Source organism: Bombina bombina, chromosome 1, assembly GCF_027579735.1.
Source record: "Bombina bombina isolate aBomBom1 chromosome 1, aBomBom1.pri, whole genome shotgun sequence".
In the NCBI taxonomy this organism is placed as follows: domain Eukaryota; kingdom Metazoa; phylum Chordata; class Amphibia; order Anura; family Bombinatoridae; genus Bombina; species Bombina bombina.
In genome coordinates, this window is record NC_069499.1 from 983,393,762 (window position 1) to 983,409,645 (window position 15,884).

Below are 15,884 nucleotides of genomic sequence, written 5' to 3' on the forward strand. Positions count from 1 at the left end.
TTAGGATTTATTTTACAGGTAAATTTGTATTTATTTTAGCTAGGTAGTTATTAAATAGTTAATAACTATTTAATAACTATTGTACCTAGTTAAAATAAATACAAAGTTGCCTGTAAAATAAATATAAATGCTAAAATAGCTACAATGTAACTATTAGTTATATTGCAGCTATCTTAGGGTTTATTTTACAGGTAAGTCTTTAGTTTTAAATAGGATTCATTTATTTAACTATAGTAAACTTATTTCGTTTTATTTAAATTATATTTAAGTTAGGGGGTGTTAGTGTTAGGGTTAGATTTAGGTTTAGGGGTTAATAACCTTATTATAGTAGCGGCGACGATGGGGGCGGGAGATTAGGGGTTAATAATTGTAGGTAGGTGGCGGCGATGTTAGGGAGGGCAGATTAGGGGTTAATAAAATGTATTATAGTGTTTGCGAGGCGGGAGTGCGGCGGTTTAGGGGTTAATACATTTATTATAGTGGCGGCGATTTGCGGTCGGCAGATTAGGGGTTAATACTTGTAGTTAGATTGCGGCGACGTTGGGGGGAGGCAGATTAGGGGTTAATAACTATAATGTAGGGGTCGGCGGTGTTAGGGACAGCAGATTAGGGGTTAATAGCTATAATGTAGGCGGCGGCGATATCGGGTCGGCAGATTAGGGGTTAATACTTGTAGTTAGATTGCGGCGACGTTGGGGGAGGCAGATTAGGGGTTAATAACTATAATGTAGGGGTCGGCGGTGTTAGGGACAGCAGATTAGGGGTTAATAGCTATAATGTAGGCGGCGGCGATATCGGGTCGGCAGATTAGGGGTTAATACTTGTAGTTAGATTGCGGCGACGTTCGGGGAGGCAGATTAGGGGTTAATAACTATAATGTAGGGGTCGGCGGTGTTAGGGACAGCAGATTAGGGGTTAATAGCTATAATGTAGGCGGCGGCGATATCCGATCGGCAGATTAGGGGTTAAATAATGTTATTATAGGGTTTGCGATGTGGGGGGGCCTCGGTTTAGTGGTTCATAGGTAGTTTATGGGTGTTAGTGACTTAGTGTACTAAATGGGTGTTAGTGTACTAAAAACATACCGAATTTCGGAACGGAATAGAACCGAATTCAGCCGAATCCGAATAAATCCGAAACGAATTTATTCGGATCCGAATAAATCCGAAACGAATTTATTCAAATTTTGCCGAATCAGATTCGATCCGAAACGAAATTCTAAAAGTCCGAATCGATCCGAACCGAAAACGAACCGAATTTTTTAGCGGTGCACATGTCTAATAGATATATAGGTATAGCTAACCCACCCGCGTTAAAACTTTAATTTGAATGCACAAGCAAAAGAAAAATTTAGCGCACCACTTGTAATTTTGCCCCTATGTTTAACCCGAAATGCTTTTTTTCCTTGCAAATTAAAAGGTGGTACCGTCATAGAAAAACACATGAATATAAAAATAGAGGTGATTGTTAGATTGTGGCCTAGTGAAGCGTAAAAATATTTTAACATCTCTAAGCTCATTCACTATAGCTTCAGTTTTTACTCTAATAAAAGTTGGGAGTAAAATGTTAATGCAACAGCCTAATGCACACTAACATCTGGAGATCGGATAGCTTGAGTACCCTAAATCCCTCTCATCTAAATGACTATTAAATACAGTAGAACTGCATAATTAACAAGTGCATAATAAGAATACAGTGCAATAGCACTTACGCTGAATTTCATATAAGCAGTAGATTTGTTTTCAGACAAATTTATTTTTGTTCCTTTTCCCAGCCCCCTGTATCATGTGACAGCCATCAGCCATTTACAAACTAATATACATACAGTATCTCACGTGAGTAGACCCCTCACATTTTTGGAAATATTTTATTATATCTTTTCATGTGACAACACTGAAGAAATGACACTTTGCTACAATGTAAAGTAGTGAGTGTACAGCCTGTGTAACAGTGTAAATTTTTCCCCCCAAAAAAACTCAACACACAGCCATTAATGTCTAAACCGTTGGCAACAAAAGTGAGTACACCCCTAAGTGGAAATGTCAAACTTGGGTCCTAAGTGTCAATATTTTGTGTGGCCACCATTATTTTTCAGCACTGCCTTAACCCTCTTGGGCATGGAGTTCACCAGAGCTTCACAAGATGCCACTGGAGTCCTCTTCCCCTTCTCCTTGACGACATCACAGAGCTGGTGGATGTTAGAGACCTTGCGCTCCCCCACCTTCCGTTTGAGGATGCCCTTCAGATGCTCAATAGGGTTTAGGTCTGGAGACATGCTTGGCCAGTCCATCACATTTACCCTCAGCTTCTTTAGCAAGGCAGTGGTCGTCTTTGAGGTGTGTTTGGGGTCGTTATCATGTTAGAATACTGCCCTGCCTCCCAGTCTCCGAAGGGAGGGGATCATGCTCTCCTTCAGTATGTCACAGTACATGTTAGCATTTATGGTTCCCTCGATGAATTGTAGTTCCCCACTGCCAGCAGCACTCATGCAGACCCAGACCATGACACTCCCACCACCACACTTGTCTTTGCACTCCTCACCTGGTTGCCGCCACACACGCTTAACACCATCTGAACCAAATAAGTTTATCTTAGTCTCATCGGACCACAGGACATGTTTCCAGTAATCCATGTCCTTATTCTGCTTGTCTTCAGCAAACTGTTAGCAGGCTTTCTTGTGCATCATCTTTAGAAGAGGCTTCCTTCTGGGACGACAGCCATGCAGACCAATTTGATGCAGTGTGGGGCATATGGTCTGAGCACTGACAGACTGACCCACCACCACTTCAACCTCTGCAGTAATGCTGGCAGCACTCATACGTCTATTTCCCAAAGACAACCTCTGGATATGACGCTGAGCACGTGCACTCAACTTCTTTGGTCGACCATGGCGAGGCCTGTTCTGAGTGGAACCTGTCCTATGAAACCGCTGTATGGTCATGCCCACCGTGCTGCAGCTCAGTTTCAGGGTCTTGGCAATCTTCTTATAGCCTAGGCCATCTTTATGTAGAACAACAATTCTTTTTTTCATGTTGAACTTCCAGTGACCAGTATGAGAGAGTGTGAGAGCGATAACACCAAATTTAACACACCTGCTCCCCATTCACATCTGAGACCTTGTAACACTAACGAGTCACATGACACCGGGGAGGGAAAATGGCTAATTGGGCCCATTTTGGACATTTTCACTTAGGGGTGTACTCACTCTTGTTGCCAACGGTTTAGACATTAATGGCTGTGTGTTGAGTTATTTTGAGGGGACAGCAAATGTACACTGTTATACAGGCTGTACACTCACTACTTTACATTGTAGCACAGTGTCATTTCTTCAGTGTTGTCACATGAAAAGATATAATGAAATATTTACAAAAATGTGAGGGGTGTACTCACTTTTGGAAGGGGAGGAAGGTTAGTTCAAAAGTGTGCACGTGTCTCCAATAATATATTCTCAGCAGTTTTGCAACATGGTTACACATTAGCAGGAGCACTAGATGGCAGCTCTATTTCCTGTCATGTAGTGCTCCAGACACGTGCACTAGGTATCTCTTCAACAAAGAATAACAAGAAAACAAAGCAAATTTGATAATAGACGTAAATTGTAAACTTTTTTTAAATTGTGTTCTCCATCTGAATCATGAAAGAAAAATTGTGGGTTTCATGTCCATTAAAAATAAAATGAAAAGAAAATTACTCTACAAAGTTGCCAAACTCTTATTTTGTATTGAAATATATGTTTACATTCTGCACACATACAAATACATATGCATAAATACATACACACACACATATATATATATATATATCTATCTATCTATCTATCTATCTATCTATCTATCTATCTATCTATCTATCTATACATACATATACAAATACACAGACGTATGTATTTACCTTTGAGCCGTTCCCAGGCCAGCACCTTGTCATATACCATATAAACCTTCATTTTTTTATTTAGTATTTATATATTTTCAGTGCTATTTTGTTTTTTTGCTCAAGCGCAACACTTTACTCACCACTTGTAATATGAGCAATAATAGCCCTAAAAAAATATGTCAGCCACGTTAATGTTAATGTTTTACCATTCTTTTATAATACCAGATTGTGTACTATTCTTAGTATATATATATATATATACACACAGTACAGGGACAGAACCCTTAAAAACCTTTTGAGTGTTGCTTATCTTATCCCCTTTGCTGTTGTTAGTAAAATAAAATGTATGCATCAGCTCCTGCACATATCAAGCAATGACTGTGCAGCATATAAGAGGGTCAGGGTTCTGAATTCCTCCAAAAGATTTCCAGCATCTCTATGGTTGGCAGAACAGCTACAATATTCAGCTTTACATTACAAGAAAGCAGCCAAAATCAATAATGTTTTATTTTTCACTCCTTGCCAATGTTATGGAGGTTTAATGACCTGTAGTGTGTCTGTGTGCACGGCACAGCAGTGCCCTACACAGAATTGCCTTCCAATGGGATTCCCTTCTCTCAAACCTTGGAGACTGGCCTGTGTAGTGTGTGATATTGCCCTTAAATGAGTTGGTATCTCACAAGAGAGTCTGCACTTTAAGACTGCCCTGCAATGTTGACTATTGGTGAGATGTTCTCCAATAAACAAGAATGGTCTCTGATTAGTAACACTGGGTTGAGATGGATTTTCTTTGAAGAGGTTGCCTATTTATATAGTCAGCCTTTCACAGTAGATGTCATGATACCCTACCCCATTTTAGGTGAACGGGGAGAGGTAGAGTATGTAGGAACAATATTTCTCCCAACTACCACCACAGCTAGCGTGTCTGGCTTGCTCTTAGAATTACCTCTAGGTCTGAGGGACAGAGAGACAGACAAGATGAATAATGACAGGCTTGCCTCATGAATACACAATGTATGCTAACACCTCCCCAAGCAGCACTGTACCCCTGCCTCTTGCAGAATAACTAACCCTTGCACTGCCTGGGCTTATATCAGTTTATCTACTAATGATTGTGTCAAAGACAAATATAATCATTACTAGTTAAACAAGCTGGGTTCATAGTAAGAATTACCAGTTAGATAATACTAAAATGTGTCACCAGATTGAAAGAATGTAATAAATATCCCTCTGGTCTTGAAGCAGTTAACCTAACTACACATCTTCACTGTACAGAAAACACTTTGTGTATACTGCCCATAGGAAAATGTTAACCTCTCACATACAATAGTTTTCATTAATCTGTCAGCAGATAAACCGCTGTCTATAATGTTAGCAGATGAACTGCTTTCTCCTATGTTAGCGAATGAACTGTTGTCTCCTATGTTAGCGGATGAACTGCTGTGTCTGATCTCTTCCATCTTTTACATATTTCACAGCTCCCTTTCATTCCTTTTCTGTCACCAGATTTATGCCTGTCTCTTACTTCTCTGTTTCCTAATATAGTTATGTCTTATTCCTCCTATTTTACCAAATGCACAGCTATCTCCCATTTATCCTCTTGGTCTATAGATAAGCAGCAATCCCATTCATTGTATGCATGAAACAAAATACAGATGTATTTCTTATTTGTCATCCATGTTTAAAGATACAGAGCTACCTCTTCTTTCTCCTTAATGTGCCTATATCTGCAATTTATAAGGTCTAAAAAACAAGGTGTCCAGCGATCTCTCATTCCTCCTTTTTATCACCAGATCACAGCTATCTCATCCCTCTTCACCACCTTTATATGCACAGCTATCTATCATCCCTATTTATAGCAACTAGATGTTTTTTTATACCAGATGCAGCACTACCTCTTTTGAGTGTCACAGCAACCAGACGCAGAGCTCTCTTTTCATTTCTTGCTAGTAGCTACCAGATATACCAGTATCCCTCATAAATGCTCTCTGATACTAGATAAACAGCAGTGTCTCATTCTCTTAAACATAAATACACATTCATCCATTGTTACCAGATACACCGCTTTCTCTTATATCTCAATATCCAATTAGGGGAAATTGTATCATGGATATGAACAGGCAACAGTTTAACATGTTACGTTTTTGTGTGCATGAAAAAAGTTATAAAAAGCAGTTTCAATTTAGGGAAACTAATATGAACTGCATGTTTGTGTACAACTGATATCTCACTGGCTGACATGGACAATTCCCACATAAATAAGTTGTTTTGTTTTGCACATGAACATACATTTACAAGAAAAATAAACATTTTAATACCTCAAATCTTCTCTTTTATATGGAACCTGACATACAGGTAAGTATTCAACATCGTTTAAAAGTCCCTTTAACATTGCTATAATCCCCACTGTCATTGTTTACATACTTTTGGCCCCATGTATGAACCACCGTGTAAACAAGCTTCTCAGCTTGAGAAGTTGTCCGCACACCTTCGCTAAATGTTCGTCTTCTGGCCCGTATAAATCATTACACACTCTGAAGAGTGTATAATGCCGTCTGTCAATCACCCCAAGTGTGCGAGTTTGGGGTGATTTCTCTACACCACCTCATAGGTGGTGAAGAGACTAACAAAGCAGGGTTCTAATGACCATCGCTACTTACATTGCGGGAAGCAAGCTCGCATTTGCAATTATGTCCCACAAGGAGCGGCTTCGTACATGGAGCCGTTTATCTATTTCTAATTCTCCTCAACAAAATGGAATTATAGAAATTCAGAGGATTTGGAAAGGCCACAATTTTCAGTAGAAATGGGTATTCGATTTCTTCATGAATGCAAATTTAGGTCGAAACAGGAACATTGAATGTAATGTTCTACAGATATTCAGTATTTGTTTAATTTAAACCAAAACGAATACCGAATAGTGCAGCCAATTGTGAAAGTATATTGCAAAATGTTTGTGCAACACATAGTTAAAACTTTATATTAAAATTCCAAAAGTGTTTAAATGGACAGTAAAGTCAAAATTAAACTTTAATTTGTTAGATACCTTGTTAGGCCCAGGAAAAAAAAAATGTACTACTTGTAGCTTGCTGCTGATTGGTGGATTCACATTTATGCCTCCTGTTATCGGCTCACCTGATGTTTTCTGCTAGCTACCAGTAGTGAATTACTGCTACTTCAACAAAGGATAGCAATATACTAAAGAAAATTTGATAATAGAAGTAAATGGGAAAGGTGTTTAAAATTGTATGCCCTATCTGAATCGTGAAAGAAAAAGTTTGGGCTTCATGTCCCTTTAATGTCTCTTTAACTGTCATTTCTTTTCGCTGTTACCAGATTCTGTCCCTTTTTCATATTATTTCTTACTAATAACAAAGGTATCTGATTAAAGGGATATGAAACCTATTTTTTTTTTTCATGAATCAGAGTATGCCATTTTAAGCATCTTTCTTATTTACTCCTATTATCAATTTTTCTTCCTTATCTTGGTATCTTTATTTGAAAAGCAGGAATGTAAGCTTAGGAGTCGGCCCATTTTTTTTGTACAGTACCAAAAATGTGCTGCATCCTAACCTTACATTCCTGCTTTTTCAAATAAAGATACCAAGAGAACAAATAAAAATTGATAATAGGAGTAAATTAGAAAGTTGCTTAAAATTGCATGCTCTATCTAAATCATGAAAGAAAAAATGTGGGTTTTATATCCCTTTAATATTATCTGTAACAAGTTCCCTGACTATCTCTCTTTCCTTTTCTCCATAACCTGCTGCACAAGTATCATATCCCTCATTCTGATACACAACTGTCTCTCATTCATATTCACAGCTTCCAGATGGGTAGCTATTTCTCATTCTGCTTTCCTTCTATCAGATATAAATATTCCATTGCTCTTCACAATTATCTCTTCTTCTTTTTCCATTCTTCATCATGCACAGCTGCCCTATTTGTCATTTTTTTCCAGGTGTCACTCTATACTATTTCTCCTTCCTAAACTCTATCATACCAATAATGGATTTTTTTTAAGGACTGCAAAAGTAAGTGTGACACCTGAAGTTTTATTACATGAAATTCCAAGATCCAACTAACTACTGTTCAGAAATTAACATTTATCCATGATAGGGTGAATAATATGTTATCCACTACAATTGCATTCCGGAGAAAAATTCAAACTATTATTTCACTCTATAAGAGAAAAATCAGTGACTCTAGTAAGGCTAGTCCAAATATATGATGGTCAAATGTACAATTGTCATTTACGTAAATTACATTTGCTCCAATAGCAGACCATTTGTCATTCATATTTTATATAAAAGGGTTTTAAATTCTAAACATATTCACTAACCATTATTATCTAGGCAAGCTATGAAGAGGTTAAGTGGGGGCTGGGGATGCTAACCTGGGAAAGGGGATTGGATGTGGGAGTAACAATAGCCACACATGATAGTGTGATGCTAATAAGTTTCCGTTGCCTGACTGCTGCCCGATGTGAAGGAGACAGCTGGGCCCCTCTCAGTCCCTGACAGCGAGAGGACATATTGCATGTTGCAGTCAAGGAAGCAAATTCAACAGGACAGCCTCACCATCTGTCATCCAGCCAGGCCCTGCTCAAACAAAGGCCCCGGCTGCATTGTATACAGCAGGCCGCAGCTGAGAGCAAGGGTCTCTGGTGCAGTGTGGAGGGCATCTGTGTGTTCTGTATCATTTGCAAGATCGGGTGCATGCTCAATAGCTGAGTGTAGATAGCCAGGTGTGTATTGTCCGTGTTAGGATTCTTTCTGTCTCTCACTGTTTGTATATCTATCTATATATCTATATCTACACACACATATATATATATATATATATATTTAAAATGGAGATTTATTGTTTGGTATGCTTTAACCAAACTAACTGAAATTTAAATGGACTGTATGATTTTTATAAAAAAGACTTGACACAAAAGCCAAAACTTTGACAACTTTGATGTGAAATTTTTTAATGTAACATGAATAGAGTGCATGGAAACTGATTTGAAGTGTATACAGGTATACCCCGCTCATACACCGGGTTAGGGACCGGAGCTCCGCTGTAAAGTGAAAACCGCTTTAAAGTGAAACAAGGCAGTTTTAGCTTTCTTTTCACTTGCCAGTGTGTTTAAAAACTTAAAAACATGTTTGAACTAACATATATTAGGTGTACAATAGTGCTAAGTTTAGTTTAACACTAGCACAGCACAGTATTCAATAAATACTGTACCTGTAAAATAGTGACAATCACTGTAGTACAATTTGCCAGAGTATAGCACTGAGACACAGATTGCACTGTAATGCTGTAAACAGAGTGAACTAAGCATAATAAAATGGTGCCAGTCACTTTTCTTGCAATCTCAAGAAGATTACAGCACTGTTGTAAAATCCTTGGAGGTTGAACTTCAGCTCCACAAAGCGATGTATTAGCGAAGCGCTGTAAAGTGAAGCGCTGTAAAGTGAGGTATACCTGTATATATATATATATATATATATATATATATATATATATATATATATATATATATATATATATATATATATATATATATATATATATATATATAGCCAAATGTATGTGGACAAATGACTATCACACTTATATCAGCTTTTTAGACATCCTATTCATAAACAATTGACATTTATATGGGGTACCCCCCCTATTTACAACTATAACAGCTGCCACTATTCTAGGAATGCTTTCCACATTATTTTGGAGTGTGTCTGTGGGCATTATGTGTTGGATGATAAGGTCTGGCTTGCAATCAGTGTTCCAATTAATCCCAAAGGTGTTGAGTTGGGTTGAGGGCAGACCAGTTCCTTTACACAAAACTGATAAAGCCATGTGTTCATGGACCTCGCTTTGTGCACATTGGCACAGTCATTCTGGAACAGTATACAGCCTTTCAGCAAATAGTTGCCACAAAGTTTGAAGCACCCAACTATCTAGAAAGTTGCTGTAACCTGTAGCATTAAGATGACCCTTCACTGGACCTAGCCCTAACCCTGAAAAACAGCCACAGACCATTATCCCTCCTCCACCAAAATTTACAGTAGGTAGTACTAAGCATTCCAGTAGGTGCCATTCTCCTGGCATCCACCACACCCAGATTTTACCATCAGACTAACATATAGTAAAGTGTGATTAATCATTTCAGAGAACTTGTTTCTACTGCTCCAGAGTCTAGTGATGACAGGCTTTTCACCACTCTAGCCGAAGCATAGCATTGAGCATGTTGATGTGAGGCTTGTGTGCAGCTGCTCTGCCATGTAAATCCATTTCATGAAGCACCCAAAGCACAGTACTTATGTTGATGTTGCTTCCAGAGGCAGTTTGGAACTCTGTTGTGAGTGATGCAACAGATAATAGGCGATTTGGCACTTGGCAGCCTCGTTTTGTGAATTTGCGTTGTCAACCACTTCATGGCTGGGCTGTTGTTGCTCCTAGGCACTTCCACTTTACAATAATAGCATTTATATTTGATCAGGGCAGATCTAGTATCAAATACATTTTGCCAACTGACTTGTGGAAAGGTGGCATCTTATGACAATGCCACAAGTCACTGAGCTCTTCAGTATGACGCATTGTACTGCTAGTGTTTGTCTTGGTCTCCTCACCCTCATATACTTCTTTAGAATACACAAAGATGGTTATTTTCTTCGGTTAGTTTTACATGCCACTTTGATTTTCAGTGGGGGTGTGCAGGAAATAGATTATGAATGTGCTGTAGCTGTCACCTGTACTTTGCATTCCTTGGTAGGCAGTGGGTTGCAATGTCAGTGAAAAAGTTATGCTGTGTGACACACTGTGTACTTTTTCCTGCACCTTACTGTCCAAACTACCTTAAGTATTGGATTTTCTTATCTATCACAGTTTCCCCAACCTTTGTTTGTGCAAACTAGTAGTCTACTTCTCAGAAGCCTGTAAAATGTAGGTAGTAGTCACAAAAATTGCATGTCACAAACCTGTCCAGGAACCCTGTCAATCCTTAACATTGGCATTGACAAATGCAAAAAGCAAAATCTAAAGCTGTACTTCTTGAGTTCCTTTAAGGCACAACTTGCTTTGAACTCAGATGACCTAGATTCTATTTTTGCTTACTTGAGGACCAAGTGGCACTGTCTAGTAACCTCTGTTGAACTCGCCAATGTCCAATACTCTTTAGACAGCATTAACAGCAACATATGAAAGGACAGGTGAGTGAACCAGTAACAGAGTTTGCATTTCGTGGAGCTCTTCTAGTAGGGTCAGTGCAATAAGGGAAGAGGCTAGATATTGTAGCATCCACTAACCCATTGTTAAATCAGTTGATGACACCATCTTATAGTCCAGGTATCCAGAAATCCTTCCTAAATGGGATTGATTACTAAAAATAAGCACCAATAGAAGGAAAAATAAGATATGTACTGGGCAACCAGCAGAATGCAGGGGGGGGGGGGGGTAAAGAATACTAAGGAACTAAAAGAGAGGACAAAGGAAATATAAGAGAATGTCCAGAAAAGACAAGAGAAGGAAATGGAAGAGGAAAGGGTGAAATGGTTGCAGTAGTCAGAAAAGGAGGGACAGCATCTTACTGTTTTAAGATACTTAAAGGGACACTGAACCCATTTTTTTTCTTTTGTGATTCAGATAGAGCATGCAATTTTAAGCAACTTTATAATTTACTCCTATTATCAATGTTACTTCATTCTCTTGATATCTGTATTTGAAAAAAAGGCATCTAAGCTTTTTTCTTGGTTCAGACTCTGGACAGCAGTTTTTGATTGGTGGATGAATGTATCCACCAATCAGCAAGGACAACCTAGGTTGTTCACCAAAAATGGGCCGGCATCTAAACTTACATTCTTGCATTTCAAATAAAGATACAAAGAGAATAAAGAAAATTTGATAATAGGAGTAAATTAGAAAGTTGCTTAAAATGTAATGCTCTATCTGAATCACAAAAGAAAAAATTTGGGTTCAGTGTCCCGTTAAGTCGTCTTCATCTTCTTCCTGTGTGGGGATGAAGCTCACAAAACCACTTTGATGAAATTATATTGAAATGAATAAAACAAGAAAAAAAAAGATGATCCCTTTCTGACTAAACCTCTTATTACCTAGCAACCTATCCTCAGGATCTAAACAGGTCCCATCCTTTATAACTTAATAGAAAATCTAACCTAGTTCCACTCCTAACTAGTTATTTCACTAATTAACATTGACTAAATGCTTATTAAACTTCAGATCTTGCACAAATAAATAATAAAACTAGAAGACTGACATAACTAGAGATATAAAATTTCCAGAAATGTTGAAGCCAATGGAAAAAAAATGCAATAATATGTACTCTATCCAGATTGAAAGTCAATTTGTTACATTGGGAATATAAATTGCAGTGTGTGAAAGTACAGTTTATACACACCTAGATTACAAGTTTTGCGCTATAGTGGGTGCGAAATGAACTCAACAAAAGTTGCGTTATTTCACCCTCCATAGCGCTGCCATTACAAGTTTTGGAAAAGCCGCCTTGTGCGTGCGATATGGTTGCGATTAGATCCATACCGCACAAAATACATGCACTGCTTTGACGCGCTAGTGCGAGCTTTCCCCTTAGACATCAATGGGGAGAAAGTGTTAGAAAAAAAACTAAAACCTGCGATTGCGGAATTAAAAGCTCCGTAACACAACCCCATTGATGTCTATAGGGAAAAAAGTTATGTTTAAATAAACCTAACACCCTGACATAAACTCCAAGTCTAAACACCCCTAATCTGTTGCCCCCGACATCGTCGACACCTACATAAATTTATTAAACCCTATTCTGATGCCCCCGACATCGCTGCCACCGAAATAAATCTATGAACCCCTTAGCTGCTCCCGAAATTGCTGCCACTATAATAAAGTTATTAACCCCTATTCCCACGCACCCCAACATCGCCCACACTATAATAAAGATATTAAGCCCTATTCTGCTGCTCCCCGACATCGCCTCCACTAAATAAAGTTATTAACCCCTAAACCTCTGGCCTCCCACATCACTGCCACTAAATAAGCCTATTAACCCCAATACCGACAGCCCCCCACATCGCAAAAAAAACTAAATTAAAATATTAACCCCTAAACCTAACAACCCTCTAGCTTTAAATTAAAATTACAAGATCCCTATCATAAAATAAATAAAAAAATTACCTGTGAAATGAAAAAGTTTAAACTATATATTAAACTAACATTACTAATATATTAAACTATTATACTAAAATTAAAATAACTATCAATTAAATAAATTAAATTACTCATTAAAAAAACCTAACACTACTAAAAAAATAAAAATACTAAAGTACAAAAAATAAAAAAATATTAAATTACGAAAAATAACAAACGTTAGCCTACAATAAACTACCAATAGCCCTTTAAAGGGCCTTTTGTAGGGCATTGCCCTAAAGAAATCAGCTCTTTTCCCTGAAAAAAATACAAAGTCCCCCCAACAGTAAAACCCACCACCCAACCAACCCCCCAAAATAAAAAACCTAAGTCTAAAAAAAACTAGGAACAAGTGGGGGTGGGGAGCGCTCAAAGGAGAGCTGTGAGTGGGACTATTTGTTTGAAAACAATAGTGTATATTCTGAGCAGTATATGTGACGTGTTTCAAAAAAAAATAATTATATTGATAGTTACTGGTGTAAATTAGTGTCCTTTCAGTTTAGAGTTGATCTGCAGTTATAAATTGATATCCTTTTAGTGTTGATTTGCAGAGTGTTTTATATCAATATCTGTAGTGAATTTTGTGAAAAAATGTGCTTTATTGCACTGAAATTACTACTTAAATATGTGCTCAAAAAAGGGAGAAAGTATAACTTTATGTGGCAAATCCTGTGTATTAGAAGTAAGTGAGGATTTGTTTGTTTGTTTAGCAAACTATTTATATAAATAGAATGGTGTCCTAAGATCGGGTTAGGGTAGTGCGATAGTGTATTTGTTCTATAAGTAGATATTATAACATGGGTACTGTTATATCTGATTCCAAGTGATAAATGTGTCGTATATTTAACTTCTATTTGGCCCACTAAAATAAAACCAGATTCGTTAGCATTGGTATTGGTATATCTGGTTCCAAGTAACAATTGTATCATATGTGTAACTTCTTTTTAACCCACTGTTGTACAAATTGAAAATGAAAATAAAAACGCATTTGTTTCTACAAAGATAAAAATTGTATACTTTACTGGATTTAAAATAAACAGTTTAAACTATGACGATATAAAACACATACAAGATTTCTAATGTTGCAACATGTAGCAGCTACTATATAGTAAAAAAGGGTTTCGACTGAGTATATAGGATTGACACAGCATACAAGTTTTGCATATATTCACAAAGTTCCTGAACACAATTGCAAATATGTATATATTTTTAAATATACGTGTACTGATCGATTTGTAACGATCTTTTGAGACAAAGTCATAAGTTGTGGCCACAACTATATCTGAAACTGTATCCAAAGTTAGTGCTGTTAAAAGTTCTCTGTGTTTCAAAAAAACTCCATTCGTTAAGGAGAAATGAAGTGTTGCTCCCCCTTACCGGAGGTCAGTGGGACTGTGCACCACAAATTTATATCAATATCGTTATCATCAATCAACTCGGGTTGCTTTTATTGATATAATTCAACTTTGCTACATAATAATAACCTGCGTGCTTAAGCACTAAGGGCAGGCTATTACAACATAAGGGACTTGTCTTAAATATTGTCAGCACTTTACTAAATCATTGATGACCTTTTGCAAAATTTCAAATATTAGCTACAGAGTGGTAACCACCACAGAAGTTTTCCCAGAATATTGACTGACAGGTGTGGGCAGAGTCTGCAAACTACCGGTCGTGACGTAAGACGCCGGCACCAAGAGACAGACACAAGCCGCGGAACACCAGAGGAGACTGAGAACATTTTGCGGTCCTGAATACCCAAGTTTCAAGGTACGTTACCACACAGTGGCTACCGATTGTAACCTACTATCCTTTGAAAACACAGGACGAATGTAAATACCCTGTAGCAAAAGACTGCCAAACTATAAAGACACGACCCATGAAAGGAACTGTGTTATTAACTCTCTTCGCACCGCTTCACTTAAAATATAGGAAAACACAAAAGCATAATATCAGCTGAACAAATATCTATGCATTTGGAAAAGGACTTTTCCTAATAATAATGAAGCTATAGCACGGTCTATTATCAATTGATTTCTATATATATTGTGTCGTTAGAGTGTTTTTACTCATTAATTGTGAGACTTGCTACATTACACCGAATGATACATTTTAGCTATTAACTCTATGCTCTTAAAAGTTATTAGTTCACTTATTCATTAGAATTGTTTATCATGCTGGTTTATCTGTAATATTATGTTCCATGTGAGAGACGTCTCTATCATTTTTTATATGCTGTCTGTAGGCAAGCCAATTACAATTTATTTGGTATTTGTATGAAATTTTATTATTAAATAATTTGAGATTTTTAATCAATTGAGTCTTTTTAGAATTTAAATACTTCCACATCCACAAACACAAGGTGTTCACACTGAATACACATGAATGTTCAATTTATTCTCCAAGTTTGAGTATCTTACTAATTTAATATATACACTGTCACACCACGGGATCTTTAGCTTATAGCGCCCTTACTGTACCGTTTTTTCATATATCTTTCCCTGGTTTAGATTGAAGGATCTAAATCTATTAACTAAGGAGTTTGATCCACCCCCCTCCCCTGACACTAGCGCACTATTAACTCCAATTTTCCACTCTATATAAATACTAGTTGTTGTTGTTGTTATTATTATTATTATTATTATAAAGAGACCAAAATCCCCTGTGTACGAACCTGAAGGATCTTAAAGAGACATTATACACTAGATTTTTCTTTGCATAAATGTTTTGTAGATGATCCATTTATATAGCCTAAATTTTTTTTAGTTTTGCTTATTTTTAAATAACATTGCGCTGATTTTCAGATTCCTAACCAAGCCCCAAAG